We start from the raw sequence: 14,406 nt of genomic DNA on the forward strand, positions 1-14,406 counted from the left end.
AAACTTAAAATCTTTTGCAAAGTAAAGGAAACTACAAACAAGACAAAAAGACAACCCTCAGAATGGGAGAAAATATTTGCAAATGAATCAACGGACAAAGGATTAATCTCCAAAATATATAAACAGCTCCTGCAGCTCAATATTAAAAAAACAAACAACCCAATCAAAAAATGGGCAGAAGACCTAAACAGACATTTCTCCAAAGAAGACATACAGATGGCCAAGCAGCACATGAAAAGCTGCTCAACATCACTAATTATTAGAGAAATGCAAATCAAAACTACAATGAGGTATCCCCTCACACCAGTTAGAATGGGCATTATCAGAAAATCTACAAAGAACAAATGCTGGAGAGGGTGTGGAGAAAAGGGAACCCTCTTACACTGTTGGTGGGAATGTAAATTGATACAGCCACTATGGAGAACAGTATGGAGGTTCCTTAAAAAACTGAAAATAGAATTACCGTATGACCCAGCAACTCCACTACTGGGCATATACCCAGAGAAAACCATAATTCAAAAAGACACATGCACCCCAGTGTTCATTGCAGCACTATTTACAATAGCCAGGTCATGGAAGCAACCTAAATGCCCAACAGACGAATGAATAAAGAAGATGTGGTACATATATACAATGGAATATTTGTCAGCCATAAAAAGGAACGAAATTAGGTCATTTGTAGATACGTGGATGGATCTAGAGACTGTCATACAGAGTGAAGTAAGTCAGAAAGAGAAAAATATCGTATATTAACGCATATAAGTGGAACCTAGAAAAATGGTACAGATGAACCGGTTTGCGGGGCAGAAATAGAGACACAGATGTAGAGCACAAATGTATGGACACCAAGGGGGAAAGTGGCATGGGCAGGGGTGGTGGTGTGATGAATTGGGAGATTGGGATTGACATATATACACTAATATGTGTAAAATGGATAACTGATAAAAACCTGTTGTATAAAAAAGTAAGTTAAATAAAATTCGAAAAAAAAAGCAGTCTTGACCATATCAACGAGACATTTTTAGTAATGTGACTGCTTAACTGAAGGCATTGATCCCATTTTTGACTTTTACACCCTAGTTTCCTATTTCACAGCAGCATTTGGAATATATCTATTCCTCTAGGGATTTTTTGACAAATAGCAGAGATTATCTGATTACTGAAGCACAATTGAGGGCACTATTCTAGACCACAGTAAAGCTGTGTTTATTTCCAGAAACATCAATGATTCAATTTTGGAGCCTTAGACAAATAACAAACACTTAAACAGTTACTGAAATTCTGATTATGGGCTTTGCATAGCCAAAATATGTGTTTCTGCTAATTTACATGTTTCATGTCCAATTATTCACTCTCTGTATTTACTTACATTCTCAAGTAAATGTTTGGCTATAATACATATATGCATATATATACATATCTATATGTGTATATACATTTGTATGGTACACGCATCTATACACATACTATATATATGTGTACGCACATATAGTGAATATGAGTTAAATTTAGTACAAAAAATAATTATACCTATACATTGGGTTAATAAGGCATCTGCTTCTTAAATTGTAAACTTTCTTTTAAAATATTTCAGATGATTGCTAGTGTGGAATAGTGTAAATCAAAGGAATACAAAGGAAGGGGCTACTTTATCAAAATACTATTAATGCTCCCACTTCAAATCAACAACTCATAGAAGAGCTTTCTAAAATTATAAGCAAAATAAAAAATATGGCAAAATGTCAAATTTAAAACAACCTTTTCAATTCAAGGACAAAATTAATTATCTAAATTATCCCAGCAGGTTTGGTGGCTTCTCTTTGTATGGACCACCTGCTTTCCCCATCCTTGTCATCCTGGCTTCCCATACTCATACCCATAACCCTGTCATTGACCGTGTTATTGGTTAAGAGCATGATTTCTAAAAGGATGTGTGTGGGGTCATGTTTAAACCATTCTCAGTTGCTATTATAATTACAGTGATTGTTATCTAGTGAAAGCTTTTTTGGCAGATGTCCACCAGAAGGCTAAAACTTGCATCCAAGTTTATTTTCATCAAGCTATTGGGGTTTGTCATTCCATTTAAAGAGATTTAAATCCAGTTCAAAAAAATAATGTTAGCATTATTGAATTCTAACACTATCAAAAAGGGCTTCCGAATTCATTTAAAAGTCAGTTAACTGATTGTCTTAAAACTATCAGAAAACAGGGCATTAAACCGTATATGGTGCATGTGTGTGATATTGGTAAATAAAATGGCTATATACATAAAAATATAGTATTTTTTTCTGAACTAAACTTTTTATGGAAGAAGAAATTTATAAAACTATGAGCGATTAGTTTTTTTAAAAAATCACGTTGTACCTTGTGATCAGTATTATGCCTATGGTTATGCCTCTGTGCATAGGTAGTTCCAAAAGAATAGGAGAATAATTCCTTTGAGAAATTTTACTTTTGTTTACTATTAGTTACATATAAGGAAAAGTTAATGGATTTATAAGACAGGCATTTAGTAATTAAAATGTTAAAGGGTATGCTATATTTAAGGAGAAATTATCAAAAATGGTCTAGTAGCTGAGAATTTTGGTTATAGTCCATTTTATTCTGTACGTGCCTATGTACACTGAAAGGAGAGAGAGAGAGGAGATAAAAACAATACCACCATCCTGAAAATTAAAGTCCTGCTCACACTTATTCTTCATAGGTTACAAGATCATTCATTAAATAAACTGTTTCATCGGAATTATCTTCTAAGTAAAACCTTAGCACAAAACTTCTTTCAGATATAAGTGCACAAAAGTAAAACACAAATGAAAACCCAGACTGAAGGCTATCCCATGGCAAGATAACACTTAGAAATTAAAAATGCAAAATTCTTCTTTTCGTATTTCTAGAGTTCATATATACTTCCAAAATTGCTTGTTTGTGTGACTTTCAACCTTTCAACTTTAAAGTACCACCATTCCTTGGTATCTGCTGGGGATTGGTTTCAGGACCCCTGAGGATACCAAAGTCTGCAGATGCTCAAGTCCCTGATATAAAAGGGGGTAGTACCGTCCACTCTCTGTGTCTGCAGATTCTGTATCTATGGAGTAAACCAACCAGGATGGAAATGCAGAAGGCACAGATGTGGAGGGCTGATTGTAGTAAAAATATTTTATATTCACTAGCACTAAGCATATTCAAAAACATTTCCATTCAAACAGAAGATAATTTTTACATCATTCAATTCTAAAAAACTTGAGTTTGAAGGTTCTCAGGATGTTACCTAATTTAAATTCAACCTAATAGCATCAACTGCAAAAAAAGAGAAATATTTGTCTGTTTTTCCTTCATATCTTTTCATTATTGAACAAGAACCAGCTCTTTACCACCAAGCAAATATTACAGATTCACTGAAGTAGGAAAGCCGAAACATGAAGGTGTTAATAATGTATAAATGGGCCTGTTAATACCAGTACATAAATCTGTTAAAAGATGAACTGAGGCATAATAAAAGTTTTAAGAATTTGAGCAAAAATACATTCCAAAAGGGGAGTGCCAAATAGGAAATTATTAGGGGCACACTTTGCCCACAGGACCATATGGTCCTCCTTCGGTATCTGAGGGCGGTTGGTTCCAGGATCCCCACAGATATCAAAACCCAAGGATACTCAAGTCCCTAATATGAGATGGCTATCACTATCTGCGGTTTCTGCATCCACCGATATGAAGAGACGACTGTATATTAGTTTTCATTAAGTCATGATCTTAAGAAAAAGATCCTTCAAAACAATGCATTTTTGTGAAGAATTTTAATTGTCCTTTAAATTATCCTTTCTGAAAGTATTTATTGGCAACTTCATAATTTTAAAAAAATTTCTAAGTGTTATTTTCTTTCATGAAAAAAATACTGCTTGGAATATTTTAAAACACAGATCCCTTATTGCTTCACTTATTTTTTATTTTTATTTTTTTTTGGTACGCGGGCCTCTCACTGTTGTGGCCTCTCCCGTTGCGGAGCACAAGCTCTGGACGTGCAGGCTCAGCAGCCATGGCTCACGGGCCCAGCCGCTCCGCGGCATGTGGGATCTTCCCGGACTCGGGCACGAACCCGTGTCCCCTGCATCGGCAGGTGGACTCTCAACCACTGTGCCACCAGGGAAGCCCTGCTTCACTTATTTTTTAAAATGTGGGTTTCTTCCTACTTCCTTTTCCCAGAGTCAGACAGTTTGGCCTAATTTACACGTCTTTTGCAATTAAAAAGTGTTTGATATGTATTTGATAAACTAGTTAAATGCCAAATGGTTTTGACGTGATTCTCATCTCATTCTAGAATCTTTATGGTTTTAAATGTACACTGATAAATAGATTGACAAATAGAAGAAAAACACTGGAAGAATCACAAGTTAATTCTCAGCTTGTAATAATGTAAGCAAAGATGAAAGAAAGAAAAATGGTCATCCTATAGTTCAAAGAAGCAGAGAGAGAATGGGAGAAAGAGAGAGGAGGAAAGTCTGCTGTGTCTCAGTATGTCATTGTTTCTTAAACAAAGAACAATGGAACACTGACCACAAATAGCTTAATTAATCTCCAGTCACAGCCTCTACTATTGCCCTGGGTTCAAGCTGACATTTGATGACAGTGTTAAGACATTTGTCTCCTGGGAATATATTGTTTGGATTGGACTTAAATTTATTGTTATAGTTACAAACCACAAGGAATGCAGGATTTCAGAGAATCACAAATTGGAGCAAAAGTGGAACTATATGTTCTAGAACACAGACCATTTCTATATATATGTATTCCTAATATAATGCTAATAATCCTCATATGATTTCTTTATATGTAGGAGAGACACGTCTAATTTCAGATTGAGATGATCATACCAATCAATAGTAAATATCAAGAGAAAAACACCAATAGGTTTTTTAAAAATAAATCTATTTTATTTTTTAATTTATTTTTGGCTGTGTTGGGTCTTTTGTTGCTGTGCATGGGCTTTCTCTAGTTGTGGCGAGCAGGGGCTACTCTTCGTTGCAGTGTACAGGCTTCTCGTTGCGGTGGCTTCTCTTGCTGCAGAGCACGGGCTCTAGGCACGCAGGCTTCAGTAGTTGTGGCACGTGGGCTCAGTAGTTGTGGCTCGCGGGCTCTAGAGCGCAGGCTCAGTAGTTGTGGAACACAGGCTTAGTGGCTCCGCGGCATGCAGGATCTTCCCGGACCAGGGCTCGAACCCGTGTCCCCTGCATTGGCAGGGAGATTGTTAACCACTGCGCCACCAGGGAAGTCCCAACAATTTTCCTTTTTAACTATAAATCATGTCATCGAATACAAGGTATGCCAGCTACATTGTGGACAAAGGATATTAAAAGATATTTCTATTCATATAGTCAGCACCTGTTGGTACCTAGAAAATGACAGACATATGGTAAATACTCAAAATTGTTTGCTGATGGAGGGATATGAATTTATAAGGAAACTGCATAATAAATGATTTGATACTTCGAAAAGTATCTTTTCACTAGAGATATTCTTATAAATATACAATTTTAGGAGACAATTGTGTAATGTAGAATGTTAAGAGGTAATAATAAAATTGTAAGTGCAGATTTGTAAGGGGATCAGAATAAACATTTGCCTTTTCCTTAACCATTCTTTTTTAATGTACATACAGAGAGAGTAATTCATAGAGAATGAGCGGGTAGGAATTGTGAGGTTAGGTTAGGAGGGCCTTATGGTGCCCATGTCACCCTAGGAGGTGTAGTTCTAACAAAAAATGCTTAAGACAAAAGAATGATGCATTTCAAGTGAAGGATGGAGAGCTGAACTGGGAACTGTGCACATCAATTCCTGAGAAGAGAATGTGATCAAGATGTAATGAAAAGAGATGCAGAGTACAGGCAAGCCCACAGTTTTGTTTATTAAAAATATTCCTCTGTCAACATGAGGTGTAAGGAAAAGCACACTGTTGAACAAGGAAAAGAAAATGACCTCTCAAAGAATCAGTGGTTTCACACTGGAACCTGCAACAATGATAAGAGAGGATGAGTGTCAGACACCGGGGTGGGGGGCTTCCCTGGCAGTCCGGTGAAAGTATCTAGACAACCATAACTTCTTGGGTTATAGCAGCTTCTCTGACAAGAGGGTGGTTGTCTCAAGAGAAGGACACACCTCCCCAGTGGTGGCCAGACTTTCATCTGTAATCTTGAGTTGTTGGTCTTTCTGAGGAAATAAGAGTAGCACAAATCTGAACTGTTTCTGAAAGAGGCAATTTAAGGATTTTCTTATCAGCAGCAAATGGAAAAAAAAGAAATGAAACAGCTCATTCTATGGTTTCATTAGTATTATGGACTGGACTGTGTACTCTCAAAATTCACATGTTGAAACTCTAACCTCCAGTACCTCAGAATGTGACTGTTTGGGAGTCACCTTTCAGGGGTGATTAAGTTAAAATGAGGCCCTAAGTGTGGGCACTAATTCAATCTGACTGGAGTCCTTTATAAGAAAAGGAAATGTGGACTCAGAGAGACCCCAGGGGTGCTTATGCACAAAGAAAGACCATGTGAGGACACAGAACGTACCATCTGCAAACCAAGGAGAGAGATCTCAGAAGAAAACAAACCTGCTAACAGCTTGATCTTGGATTTCCAGCCTCCAGAGCTGTGAGAAAATAAATTGTTGTTTAAGCCCACCAGTATGTGGTATTTTGTTATGGCAGTCTGAGCAAACTAATATAGTTAGTAAGAAAATGCATAAAAAAGTCTGTAAATGTAAAAGGTTGCTTTAAAAAAAACCTCTTTATTTTGAACCACTAGTCTGTTCATGTCTACAACAGTAGTATTTCAAGAATGTCATATAAATAGAATCAAATATTGCGTAAACTTTTCAGATTGGCTCTTTTCACTCAGGATAATTCTCTTGAACTCCATCCAAGTGCTTATGTTCAACAATAGCCCATTCTTTTTTTTATTGTTGAGTGATATGCCACACTATGGATGCATCACACGGTGTTTAACCATTCACTGCTGAAGGACACTTGAGCTGCTGCCAGTTTGGGACTATTATGAATAAAGCTGCTACTAACGTTCATGTACAGGTTTCCATGCAGATATGTAACTTTTCATTTCTCTGGGAAAAATGCCCAAGGGTGTGATTGCTGAATCATATGGTAAGTATTTTTACTTTCATAAGTGCTATACTGTTTTCCAGAGTGGCTGTACCACTTTACTTTCTCACCAGCAATCTGTGAGAAGTCCAGTTTATCTACATTAGGAAACAGATAATACATGTGCCATATAAAAGTTTCCAGAACACCAAAATATGCTAATTTCCTTTTATGTTATGAGGTTAGCATACCTTGTACACCCAAACCCAGTAGAGTTCTGGTAAGCTAGCTCTCTGCCAATTAAGAGAAAAAAAGGTGCAACTTATAGCAATTTCCTCTCTGCAAGGTGGTAGCTATTCCTGCCATGGTTGCTTTCAAACTACCACATGACTTCACTGAGCGCAAAGTTGGGAAAACATACATATAAGTGGTCCTCACAAGCTGGCGCAAGCCATTTCTAGCACACTGCTGCACACATACGCACACACACACCAGATTTATCTTCTTCATGAATATTGATAATTAACCAAAATGGTGACATGAATTTAATAACATGATGACATAATCAAATGCAGACAGATATAAAATGAAAAGTATGTTATAGTACAATTTTTGACAAAATGTATATTAATCTATAAATATATTTATAGAATAAAAAGAATTGAAAACTCCAAAATGCTAATAGTTTATTTCTAGGTAGTTGGATAATGTACGATTTTTGTTTTCATGATTGTGTCTTTCTCTGTATTTCAAATTCTTTTCAATGAACATGTTTTCTTTTAATCAGAAATAAACAATATATTTTATTATATTTTGAGAGCTAAAATCTGAGGGCTCAAAATTATCCACAAACATAGAACAAAGCAAAACATTGGTAAGTGACAAGTTTATGTAATAGAGTACAAGTTCAGCTCAGAATGATTTTAAACAGAAACTAAACCGGATCATGTGGAGTCAATCAGAGATGTTTCCAGGAGAAAATAAACTTGAGCATGACTTTCCGCTCCTCCCTATCCGAGGAAAATTCTCTAAGAGACACCACATGAACCTGTATTTGTATCTATGTCGGAGAAGGGAAGAGATACAAGTTCTGGGAGGTAGTTTGTTGTGAAAGGAAAATGAAGTAAGTCAGATGATCCTGAGTTTGAAGACTCTTGTTTACTATCCATGATATTTGGGGCAAGTCACCTCTTGACGCCTCAGTTTCTTCCTCTAGCATGGGGTTAATATTCCTGCTTCATTAAAAGGTTGAATGAAGAAGTAATTATTTTACAAAGAAGACTTTCCTTCTGTTCTGTCTCATTTTATTGGAAATTATAAGCCATCAAAATCCCAGTGGAACTTTTTATAATGATGACATTAAAAATTACTGGGATAGGAAATGCTTCACTTTATGAGATAGATGGGATTTTAATTGTATGGTTTACAGTGTGGAAAGAGAAATTATATAATGTTTAAAAGATTGTATTATGTTTTAAAAATCAGTTACAGAAAGTAAATTTTTCCTTTCTATGTAATCTGTTCATTTGTTCATTCATTCATCAGATAATTATAAAGTACAAACTCAGTGGAAATCAGCCATTAGTTTAGGAGAAAGTTACCAGAAAATACAAGATCAATGACACCTGGGGACAAGAAGTTTTCAATAACTTCAATAGATGGTATCATGCACATTTCAGAGCAGTGCAACTGCAAGGTCAGTACCGTTGTCTCTGTGTCTATTCTTTCTGTGGTAATATTATACCTATAGGCCCATGCCAGCTAGTGCCTGAGGTTAAGACAAACACTTATTCAGCCTCATAATAAAACAGAATGTGTAAAGTGTACAATGAACAAGCATATTTATACTCATCTATTCCAGAACTACTCAGTCTTTGAGTTAATAGGATATAAGGGCAATGCTCAAATCATGTCTTCCTGCCTGACGTTCTTTCCTCTAAAAGAGACAAGTTGTACCATGGTTTGACAGCAACACTTTCCCCACTAGTTATTCATAACCACTGTGTTAGTCAACTGAGGCTGCTATAACAAAATACCATAGACCAGGTGCCTTAAACCAGACATTTACTCTGCTTTGTTCTGGAACCGTAGCAGTCCAAGAGCTGAAATCTCCAAGGAATGAAGGCGAATTGTCCCCTGGCATCTAAACAGCTGCAGTGAGGAGGGTAAGGATAATAGAGTAGGAAGCATGAACTTCAAATATGCTGGGATTTCCAGAAGATGGAGTAACTGTCTAGAGGTGGAAATGAAAAGCAAGAAAGCCCTGCAGAATGTGTGAGAGAGACAGCCACCATTTGAAAAGGTTCCAGAGGAATGCATATCGTTAGGGGAGGGCCAGATTTCAATTCAGGAAAAAAGATGAAAGGGACCTTGCAAAGAATTGTTAGAAGTTATAAAGAAATTTGCTGATGACTGACTGAGTTCCAGAGGTTCGCCGCCAGAATGGATTTCAAGGGTTGGGGCGGGGTGAACGACAGGTCCAGAATAAGGGCTATACCGAGCTGTATGGGCATGGATTTCTGGGTGTTAAGAGGCAAGTCAAGGACTCTCAGCCTTCTCTCTTAGGCTTGTCAAGGTAACAAAAGTAAACAAGAATAAATGGCATGATGAGTTGTTCTTTATGGTCAGGGAGACAGACAGGGATATAGAGGCTGCTAATGTTGGGGAAGGATGAGGATCTTGCCATGAGTGTGTAGAGCCATCAAAGATGATGAGTAGATCAGAAGTGGAACAAAGTTACCGGGAACATGTAGAATTTAGAGGAAATGTATTTCAGCTGGAAATTATTTGTATTGGCTTAAAAACGTGATCTGTAAAAGGACAGTTCTGTAACCTTTTAAAAATGGTTATATGATACCAACACTAATACTGTTAAAAATAAATGTAATTATAAATGTAAGTGTAATATAACGACTCCTAAGTTAATGTTTCATAGAAAATACATAACTATAATTTCCTAATTGGAAAGTATATAGAGAAATACGATGAACTTTACATATACTACCACTGAAATTAATAAATGGTAACAATTTACAGCACTTGCTTCAGATCATTTTTAAGAAAGAAAACTCAACAATACGTCTCTGTACATTTTGCCAGATCCATTCCTCTTCCTTCTTGTCTAAGGCAAACACCATCGTGAAGTTTATTTATTCTTTATACTTATGCTCTGTATACATTTTAACATAGATATATACAGCCATGAAAGCATGTAATATTTTGTAACTTTTAAAAGTTTACATAAATTTTATCATATAATTACCAAATCGTATTATCTTTACCTGCCAGTATGGAAGTAGCTTCCTTTCATTTAGTATTATGCTTCATTTAGTATTATACTGTTCATTTAGTATTATAACAGAAATCTATTCCATCACATAAATATACCATGATTTATTTATCTGTTGATAACATTTTGGTTGCTTTAGTTTTTAAAATTTTAGCAATGTTACAATGAATATTTGTGACTACGTCTCCTTGAACACATGTGCAAAAATTTCTCAAGGGTATATACCTAGATTGTTACAGTATTGCTTCTGTTTTATGTTTTTTGGTTTTTTGACCCCAAGGCATGTGGGATCTTAGCTCCCCAACCAGGGATTGAACCCACACCCCCTGCATTAGAAGGCAAAGTCTTAACCACTGGACCACCAGGGAAGTCTTGAGTTATGGGTATTTTCAACCTTACTAGCTATTGCAAAATTACTCTTCAAAAAGGTTATATTTTGAATTTCCACTCCAGCCAGGAAAGCTGGAGGATGCCCATTTACCTATACATTTGCCTACATTTGGAGTTATCAGACTAACACATCTGCCAATTTGATAGGTGAGATATTATATGTCACTCTTTTAGTTTGCATTTCCCTGATTATCCATGAAGTTGAACATCGTATCGTTCGTTTTTTGACCATTCTTCTGTCATCCTATGTGAATTTCTAGTTCACATCCTTTTTCCCAATATAAACAATATAAATAAATAAATGTATATATTTGCCTGCTTTACATGTTTCAAGTTTTTTAGTGCCTAGTTTTATCTTTTATGGTATCATTTGGAAGATTTTCAATGTGACATAATTGAATTGATGAAAGTTTTCCGCTTAAAATCTTTGCTTTTGTGTCTGATTTGCTTAAGGTCATTAGTAAAATATTTTAATCTTTATAATATCATCCATGGAAATAGCTCACACTCTTATTTCATGAATAGAGCTAGCTCAGCAATGAATACAGAGTGATCAAAGTTGTCTGACCAGACTTAGTATGATCATTTTCCAGATAGAGTACTATCAATCATATGAGAAATATGTTACTGATTACAAAATACTGCTAAGTAGGCAGGATTATAAATGCTGAAAAAAATAATATTTTCTATTTGCTTTCCCTTGTACATGTTTTATGTATAGGATAAATTTGATTGATGAACTTTAAAGTTATTACAGGAAATGTTTGGAGCAGATACAGACAACAAAATCAATAGTGTCTAAATAGACGGGGTTCATATGAGCGGATTTATTTTCTTGACCTTTCACTTCAAATGCCCTGTTTTATTTTGTCATAATAAAAATTAAACATATATAAAGCAACAGAGAACAGGTAACTCTGATGTGGCAACGTCATTAAAATCTCAGGGCTTGTATATAATTTGTGATCCCAGTACTATTTTTGGCTTCTTTAAAAACATTTCTGTTCCCAAATTAAGGTCATTTCATTATTTCTTCTGCCCCATTGCCTTGAGGCCTCAGTACAAATTCTTCTCTATTTTTACAGTATCAACGGAATTATTTTTAGTCCTAAAAAAATTCAGGAGCAGGTTAAGTTAAATTTGGGTTTCTTAGAGTTAGTTGAGCTTGTCTGAGGTCTATGTATGGAGGGATTTGTTAAAAGGCAGAGCAATATTATAGAGTTCTCCAACGCATATGATTTGTTTTCGGTGAACACAGGTAACTCTGTTTATGTACTTACACACATTCTGTTTCTTTTCTATTTGTCTTTACTCTTTTGGTGATTTCATCAGCTTCATGACTTAAAAGTATCTATTTGGGGGCTTCCCTGGTGGCGCAGTGGTTGAGAGTCCGCCTGCCGATGCAGGGGACACGGGTTCGTGCCCCGCTCCGGGAAGATCCCACATGCCGCGGAGCGGCTGGGCCCGTGAGCCATGGCCGCTGAGCCTGCGCGTCCGGAAGCCTGTGCTCCGCGACGGGAGAGGCCACAACAGTGAGAGGCCCGCGTACCGCAAAAAAAAAAAAAAAAAAGTATCTATTTGGTGTGACTGACTCAAAATTATTCCTCTAGAATTAATGTCTCTACTAAACACCAACTATGTTCAGTGGCCTACCAACCTCTCCACTTGGGTGTTGAATAGGCTTCTCACAGTGAATATTTCTAAAACTGAGTCCTGACTCCTCCTACCACCACCCTCACACCTGCAGCTCCCAGAATCTTTCCTGCTGCAGGGGCAGTAACTTCATTCTCTTAGTTGTCCAGGCCAAATGTGCATCATTCTCTACCTCGCTCTTTCTTACGCCACTCTATAAGAAAAATTCTGTCGGGTCTGCGATTCAATGTTTAGAACCAAACATTTTTCACCACCTTTGCTGGTACCGTCTCAGCCCAAGCAATTACCAGATAAACAATATATGACTTATTGCCGTCATTTCTTAACTATACTTGGAGTTTAGCAAGATATTTGGAGGTGAGGATTTAGACTAATGCTGAAGAGGGTTGCTAAAGTATTTGGATGTCATGTCTTTCACGTTAAGAGGAGTACATTGCTCAAGGAAGCAACATAAATGTGATGGTTAATTTTGTGTCAACTTGATGGAGGTTTTTGGTTAAAACTATTCTGGATGTGTTTATGAGAGTTTTTCAATGAGATTAACATTTGAATTGGTAGGCTGAGTAAAGCAGATTACCCTCTCTAATGTGGGTGGCCCTCATCCCATCAGTTGAAGGCCTGACTAGAACAAAAGGCTGAATGAGGGAGAATTTGCTTTCTCTGCCTGACTGGAACATTGGTTTTCTCCTGCCTTTGGACTTGGATTCAAAGTAGAACTTATACCACTGACTCTCCTGGTTCCCAGGCCTTTAGACTTGGACTGGACACCCTTGGCTCTCCTACATCTCCAGCTTGCTGACTGTAGCTCTTGGGATTATAACTAAGTGATCCAATTCTTTATAATAAATCTCTCTCTCTCTGTCTCTCTCCATCTGTACATATATATATGTATATGTATATATATGACATATTTCCATTCAATGATTCAAAGAAGAACAAGATTCCTTAGAATTAGAATATTTCCAAAGAGTGGGGCTATTTAATGAGGTCGTGAGCAACTTGTAACTAAAAGTTTTCAAGTTGAAGCAGGCTTCCCCTCTGCTTTAGAGGGATATGGTAAATGGGAGCATATATATGTCGAATGGGTAGATGAAGAAATGGAAATATTAAATTATATCCTTCCTCTCTTCAGAAAGTGTACTGAAAATAAAACTCCCAAATGGGCAAACAAAAAGAGACGGCATAGTGTTATGCATATAGCAGATGGCCAATAAATCTATGTAGAATTAATAAATTAACAATTGTAATATGTTGTAATGTGCAAAGGATCATGGAGACATCATTTTCTCCATCATCTATAAAGAATTTAGTTGTTAGGCTTATGTGATTATTTGGAGGTTATAAATTCTTCCCATATGTTTTGGGAGCTAAATTATTTTAACTTTTGCTACATACTTCATGCAAATAATAACCTGATAAGTCCCCGAACTCTAGCACTGTATTCACCATGCAGCTGTGTGTTCTATAAAATAGACATTAGTATACTTACACAAAATACACTAGAATACTGATGGCTTTACACTCAAGAAAATACCCTGTGGAATTCACTACTTGGTTTTTTACATTTTGTAGGGAAAGGAATTTCACATAATAGCTGGTGAAATCCAATAAGCTACATTAGGGATTTTCCATAGTTCCTTGAAAATAGGTGTAGTGTAAATAACCATTTTGTTTTTTTATACTTCTGTCTACATAGTGTTTTAAAGTCTTAAAATAATGAAAATTGAATCTTATTTTCTAACACTTTTTACTAAAATGGCTAAAAAAAATCCCTTGAGACTAGATACTACCTAATATTAAGCTTGTTTCAGTATAATTTGCTCTTGAAAATTATTTATTAAATAATCAAACTTGGTTTCTTTTTTTGTATTGGTATTTATAAGTAGGTTTAATGACTGGGATACAAAGATTGGTTCAAACTATTTGCTACAAACTACATCTGTGGTTTCACAACCAAATGTTTGATCCTTTCCAAGCCCTGCTTAACTTA

Source organism: Stenella coeruleoalba (assembly GCF_951394435.1).
Source record: "Stenella coeruleoalba genome assembly, chromosome: 9".
In the NCBI taxonomy this organism is placed as follows: domain Eukaryota; kingdom Metazoa; phylum Chordata; class Mammalia; order Artiodactyla; family Delphinidae; genus Stenella; species Stenella coeruleoalba.